The 7,729-nt window shown below is 35.2% G+C and overlaps 1 long non-coding RNA gene across 1 annotated transcript in view; it reads right to left on the reverse strand.

Moving 5' to 3' along the window:
* Positions 1-7,168, reverse strand: part of LOC143654788 (uncharacterized) — a 53,614-nt gene extending 46,446 nt beyond the window's left edge. Inside the window, exon 1 of the long non-coding RNA XR_013161952.1 lies at positions 7,087-7,168. This is a non-coding gene — a long non-coding RNA (uncharacterized LOC143654788). The remainder of the gene's footprint in view (positions 1-7,086) is intronic.
* Between the last annotated feature and the right edge of the window lie 561 nt (positions 7,169-7,729).

Genomic DNA, 7,729 nt, shown 5'->3' on the forward strand with positions numbered 1-7,729 from the left:
ATTAAATCTCCCTTGAAAACATCCTGCAGATATATTAAAACAGACAAATCCTTTAGGAAGTATTATAAAGCAATATTCAAATGACTTTCTGTTCACACAGATTTTAGAACATAAGGGATCCCCCGTAGGGAGTAGTGGCAAAGACTTTGTCCTCCAAAACACTTTTCCAGTCTTTATATAATCTTGCCAACTAATAACTATTCTTCTCAACTTTTGTCCTAGATTTAATTTTTTTCTAAGTAAATGTCACACTATTTATGAAGAGTTCTGTTATTTAACATCATCGTCTTCAGAGACCTCCCTCTTTGTGATTCCAGAAAAAATCAGTTCTTTTATAAATTAGAGTCAATTACCAGTGTTCTCCTAAGTTAACCAGATAATAATTTTTAAAATTTCCTCTATTTGTTATGCAAATAGTGGCTGGAACACCTGATTCATTTTTGTTTGTACAGCCCTGGCCACAAGCTGCATGCCATTATTTATTTACAACCACACTGAAGAGAAAACACTTTCTCATTCATTACATAGAGACAGTCTCTGGATTATAATTTATACCTCTTGGGTCAGTACCCTGTATTCTTCAGTTATCTCAGAGAATAGGGATAACTATTTGTAATGAAAATGTTAACAGTCATCTTTTTATCAAAAGTTCTAAATTTTGCCTATATTCTTTTAAAAAGTAAAGGATTATGAGACTTAGGTAAAGGCTATTCCTTATTTTTAGACATGTTGTAAAATGTTAGAATAAGAAGAAAATCCAGTTAAATTGTATCCAAACTTGGAATTTCTTGTCCTGCTCTAAATATTTATTTGGTACAAAGTAGACATGCATGTGAATTTATTTAAACTTGTTTGCAACTGTGTTATGGAAAAATATCTTCCAGACCATGCCATCCTCTACTCACAAACATTAAGTCTGTGACTTCCCATTGCATATTGTATTGAGTACATTTCTTTATGTTACATGGACATGCATGACAGGTCAAGAATCATCAGGCACCAAGAAATCTGTCGAAGCTTTTTCTCTAACGTGCCAACCTCTTCAGTTTTTTAGAGTAACCATACTTATTCCTGTCCTCACAATTTTGCTTCTGATTTTATGAAACTTTGTGCTATTCTACTTGATCACATTCTAGAAAAGAACCAGGCCTTCAAGTTCTGCTCATTCCTTCCATTAGATCTTTCCTGACCACAGAATTCTCATTGCACTCATCAGAGTGCTTGATTTGATGGATGATTCTTCTTGAACTGTACCTGAACTGTCAGATTATAGCTCTCTAATAAGATCATAAACTACTACAAGCAATTATAAAATACCCCATGTGCAGCACACTGAGATGCATCTAATAATTAGTGCTCAATAACTAATTCTTTATTTGTATTTTTCTTCCTAAACCGTCAGTACAATCTATTACTGCAAACACTACTGCAGCTATGAAATCCAACACTAATGATTTGACCAGAAAAAAAAGATGGAAAGTTTTGAAATAGTTGCATGACTGAAATGTAAACACAGCCAACATGCTTGTAAAAAATTTCATGTCTCTACACTTAACAGGAGAAATTACATAAATATAATAGCAAATAAGCACATCCATGCTTTGAATAGCCACTCTCATTTTATAAAAGTAAATATGCTTAAAAATTAAAATGCAAAAATATGTACCTAAATTCAAATCATTTAGGATTTAATCTTAACAATCCAAAGGAATAAATCCCAAACAATAGGGTTTAGGTAACCTTGTATATACATGCCTTGTCCTTAGCATAGCTCCAAATTTGTGATTATGTAATATTTATATAGCTTTGTGCTTTCTTTTGAATCTTGTTTCCAACCAATCATGTATTTCCTGGGCATATCTCATATTACAATTTATCTATTGAAATTTTGATATAATTTCCTATTCCTGTTTATGGAAAATTTTCATAAAATCACCAAGTTAGTATCATTTTAGGAGAATTAAAACAATAAAAATATTGCAAAGATTCTGGGTGCCAGTGAGACACACCCTCTTCAGAGACAGGTGTCACTGAGTTCAAATTTGTTCAAGTAAAAATACTAAGAATTTTCTGCACTGTTGGCAAAGAGATGAAATCATGAATCTTAACTCTGTAAATGTCTAGACTCTACTATATTTATTATTGTGTTATGTAGAAGGGGCTGTTACCATCCTAGAAGTTTCAGCTATTTTAAATATGAATTCTTTGCCTAAGAGCAAGTCAAAAGACCCATCTAAATTTTTGCTTTCCAAGACACAGCAAGGCAAATGAAAAAATGCATTCATGGTAAACATTCATGGGATATTTGATTTATTCAGAATACTAGTCTACTTGATAACTTGATTCCTAGTTGCTTTTCTTTAAATGTCAAAGGTGTTTATCACTATCTTGAATCCATGCTTTGTATATTTGTGTGTGTGTATGTGTGTATGTTTGTAAGTTTACTTTGTTTTTTTCATGGATAGGCACCCTCTTCAATCAGTACCAGTTCCTTTAGAGCAAAATCGTCAACTTTTTTATTTAGCTATCCAAATAGTTAGTTTTGTGTATTAAAAGCAACTGATGCTTGCAAAATACAAACTTTATTTAAAACTATATATAGCTCTAAGTTTGATCATGGTAGGTTTATGAAAGTAGGAAATTTGGTAGAGATCATGGAAAAAAACTTTAGGTGCGCCCATGTTTAACATCTGTTAAAATGTTAATTAATAATTTTAGTACATGCAGATTTATTGCTTGTTTTGTTCACTAATGTATCCACAGTGCCTGACTTACTGTAAGCACACAAATAATTGCTGAATGAATGAATGATTTTGTTATAATTAAAGGGGAATCCCCAAATATAATTTATATCATAAATGCCTTGTATTATAAATGTTCATTGAATTAAAATTCCTTTGTTGAAAAATTTTCATACCTTCTCTTGACCTCAATGAACTTATCCATGGTAATAGGAAATGGGAATAATATTACTACCTTAAATTTATAAACAATATGTCCCATACTTTTTAAACTTCTCTCTCATTCATACTTTAGAGTGGCTAATTTACAATGAAAAGTTTAAAAGTCAAGTGGAAAGACTTCATTAGTAAAATATTCAACCCTGAAAAGAAAAGTATTGTATATATTTTTATCCTACATCTGAATGCCAGCTAATACCAACACATGATATCTTAATCAATTAGTTCAGTTCTACTTCAGTTATTTAGAGAAGCTATTTTCATTGTCCTATACCTACTAGAGGATATTAAAGAAAAGTGTTGTTGCACTGGAGAATTTTTCAGAAGATGTGTACACACAAAGCAGTTAGAAAACAAGACATGACAGCACAGACTCTCTTGTGAAATTATGAGCTAATGACTATTAAACTAACATTGAGCCTTTGGAGTTGAAGGGCAAGCAATATTTGGATTAATAATGCCTCAACTTGGCTTTAAATGTGAAGTACAGAACTCATGATTTTACAATTTAATTTGCATTTTGATTTCTAAAAATCATTAGATATTAAGAAACAAAATTAATAATTAAAGCTTGTAATTAAGGTACAAACACTATGAAAGCAGATCTTACCTGAATTTACTAATTTCTCATTGGTAACTTAACTCTGTAGTATTCGTGTTCAAAATTTTTATTTTACACATTCAAAGAGAACATGCTAAAATTCATGACACCAGCAATAACAGCAGAACTTAGTTCCTATTAGTATCCTTTTCTCTAGAAGTAAAATTTAGACAACACAGGACTTGTTATCTATATACATAATGGCAACCTTTATTCATTCATCAACACGGGAAGAAACTAGCCACGTGAAGATTTTGTTAAAGAGTTTTTGTAGAAGAGGAGAAAACGAGTGTACAGATCCCTGGAAGGAAGGCGGTTAGCATCATCTGGTCCTAAGAAGGCAGCCAGGGTGCTGGAAAGTACAGAAAAGAGGTGGAGGACAGGATCAGGCATTGTGGGCCCTCTTAAGGGGTGGACAGCAGTTTTGATTCTAAGTGCAATAGAAAGCAATTCGAGAGCTTTAAGCAGTGGAGAAATATGATCAAATGTTATGTCACCATCATATCAATCCTGTTAGGTCAAACTTATTATTCCCATTATATAGAATAGAAAGCTAAGGCAGGGAGAGTTTGTGATACTTCTCAAGTCTCAAAGCTGGTAAGTGTGGGAGAGGTATTCCAACCCACGCTCTCCATTCCAGAGCCTGGACTCACGACTATCCTACACTCCTTGGTGGTTCTGGGCTTCCAGGATGTTCCCGATACCACAGAATAGGGCTAGAGTGGAGGGCATTTCCACAGAGGTCACAGAAGAGAAATCAGCCATGTAGTTAGAGTAAAACATTTCTTAAAGCTAAAGCTTCAGTATATTTCAATTCTCCTGTCATCGATTTTGTTTAAATTAATTACTCGATAAGCATTCTTAAAGATGTCAGCTATCCTCTACTATCGTTTGCCTCTTAAGCATCGGATAATCACCTCAAACCTCTCGAATCCTCTGTATTCCCTATCATCATGCCTTGCAGAATGGGAACTTAAAAGTTCTTGTTGAAAGGATGAAATCATATAAAATGCTAAGAAAGCACTTCTATTCCCATGGTTGGCAGCATGAGAAGCTGTAGACCTAACACATTATAGGTTGCTGTTGATGTTGATTATTAATGAAAACATTTTTTGTTGAGTTCACATTGAACTTGAAGCCGTACCTTGAGAAATCTTGAAAGTGTCTTTAAAAGTTTTTCAAAATCTGACACTAGACATTTTTCACTTTATGCATTTTAGATGTTTTTCCCCATGGAAGTTTGAAACATCAGGTGCCTAGCAGATGTCTTAAAGCCCATGCCTTTTCTTTGCATTAACTAGGAAATTGCACAGACCCATTGTGCATTGGATAAATATATCTCCTCCCCTGAAAATTCCCTGCTCCCTTTTGAAAACTTCAGTAGGCTTTATCACAGTAACCCCTTTCTGTTAAGTTCTGATCCTGCCTGGTAATTTCTTGTTTCTTGCAAGATAAAATGTAATGGCAATGGCTTTGATGTCTTTATCTTGCTTTATCCTTTCTTCTTTAAGAAGCGGTTCTTGTTCATTCTTGGCTCTCAGGACGTGCTTTATGTAACATCAACATGAAAAGAATTAGAATGGAAATGGATATCCCTTTTTTGTAACTGTGTCTATTTACCTAATATAAAAGATACAGCAGTTTTTCAAAGGCATAGCTCTACTCTTTCTGGTTTCACAGTAACATCTGAGCCATAACCAAACTCTTTGATAAGAATGAATATTAAGTCAAAACACGGGGAAGAAAGATTAATATAGACTTCTTTTACTGAGATAACAAATTAATGATAGATACAATTAAAACTAAAATCTGATAAATAATTAAAACATAGCTTGAAAGATGAGACATAATTGCCAGAAAATAATTTGGGAATGATTTGATTTTCCAACTTTAAGTGAGTGACTTAATTTTTCACTGTTAATGGCATGCACTTTCATGCCACCTATACTTTTTTTTTCTCCTTGTTCTCTTCCCACCCTAAACTCATAGGAGATTGAATAATCTAGCAATCTCTATGGAGTAGCTTTTATTGGGTCCAGAACTCAATAAATTCCAAGAATCCAATAATTCCAATTCTAGGCAAGGTTATCTATAACATGGAATAGTGTTGAGAAAAGGGTAACATAACAGAAGTAGTAAAAATATATATATTAAGGGCTAGATCAATCTCCCTGATAAAAACTGTAGTAGGATGTCTAAGATATGTGATATCTATGTGAACCAGAGTAGTATGGGGTAGAATTATGAAAGAGAAGGTATTTCAAATAAATCTTTAAATATAAAGATATAAATAAATTCAAAACTTAACTGCTTACCAAGGCATATGGGATATATGTACTCTGACCACGTTCCACCTCTCACTTCTTAACTCCTGCCACTCTCCCCACTGACAAGACTCCAGCCACAATTACCATCTTGAAAGCCCACAGCTTGATGTTTCAGTCAAGATGAGAAACATCTTGATGTTTCTCAATCCCTTGATGCTGGGTCCTGGCTCATCCCAGGAGTTCTGTTCCATGTTTTCAGGGAGATTCCACTCCTGGGAGTCATGTCCCACATTGTGTGTGCGGGGGGGAGGCGGGGGGTGAGAAGTGAGTTCACCTGCTGAGTTGGCTTAGAGAGGCCACATACATCTGAGCAACAAAAGAGGTTGTCTGGGGATGACCCTTAGACATAATTTCAAGTAGGGTTAGTCTGTCCTTTTCAGGGATAAGTTTCATAGGGGCAAACCCCAAGATCAAGGGCTCAGCCTGTTGATTTGGTTGCCCCCACTGCTTATGAAAATATCAGAAATTCTCCAAATGTGGAGGTTGAATACTTCCTCTTTTCTCCCCAGTTCCCTAAGGGACTTTGCAAATATTTATTTACACTGCCCAAATTATTCTGGGATATATCAGGGCATCACACTAACCTGAACAAACCAATAAAATCTCACACCTTATTCAAAATTGCATGTACTTACAACTAAGCTGACCATACCAGTTAAATTAGGTAATGCACTACCCAAAATATAAATCTTACTCCCAATAAACATCTCTCCCCTTGGCCTGACACAGAAGTTGAGGCTTTAAAATATGGGTGATATCATCCCTTACCCTATATTCAGCTCTTACTCCTTTCCAGATCCGCTTCATTCATACGTCTAGTCAAAGTCTCATCCTTTTTTCAACTTTTTGAACAGTTCCAGTATGGGGCACTGCTGACTTTCACAGCTTCAGAGCTCTAAATCTGAGTGTCAGTTGTCACACAAATACCTGAAGTTTCTGGGAATGACCAGATTATATACAAACAGCTCATTATCTCAGAATTGAGAAATAACAGTTACAACTCCTGAACATATATGACTACTATAAGAGCTTGCAATCTAGGACCCTTTACAATAGGCCCCAACCTGATAAACCATGCTCTCAACTTCAGCTCAATGAGTTTTTATATTATCATTAGTCCATAAGAGTGAGACATGATACTATCTGTCTTTTTGTTTCTAACATTTCATTCAATATACAGTCCTTAAAGTTCATTTACCTAGTTGCAGGTCTTACAGCTTCATTCCTTCTTGTGCCTGTTCAGTAGTTCATTGTATGGATACACCATAGTTCCCCCTTCCATTCCTCAGTCATTGTACTCTTAGGCCACCTCCATCCATTGTGAGTCACAAACACTGCCACCATAAACACAAATGTGCAAATGTCCACTCATGTCACCCCAAACTCTGCTCTCCATATATATACTGATCGATGGGGTTTCGGGATCATGCTACAACCCCATCCCTAGCCTCCTGTGGAACCACCACACTGCTCTCCAAGGGGCTGCACCTCTCAGTTTCCCTACCAACAGTGAATAGGTACATCTTTTCCTCCATCTTTTCTCTAGCACTTGTTTCTCTCTGTTCATTTTTAAACAGTTTTATTCACACATCATACAATCCAACCTAAGTATTTAGACATGACTTCACCACCATAATCTATATGAAGACATTTCCTTTTCTTCCACAAAGACTCCATACCCCTCCCACATGGCCCCCACCTGTTGACATTTTGTTTGGTATAATGCCTTTATTATATACAGTGGAAGCATACTACAATGTTACTGCTGACTACAGACCCTAGCTTGCATTGATTGTACATTTTCCTGTATACCATCCATTTTTAACACTTTACAATGTTGA

The sequence above is a fragment of the Tamandua tetradactyla genome, chromosome 14 (genome assembly GCF_023851605.1).
Source record: "Tamandua tetradactyla isolate mTamTet1 chromosome 14, mTamTet1.pri, whole genome shotgun sequence".
NCBI classification, from domain to species: domain Eukaryota; kingdom Metazoa; phylum Chordata; class Mammalia; order Pilosa; family Myrmecophagidae; genus Tamandua; species Tamandua tetradactyla.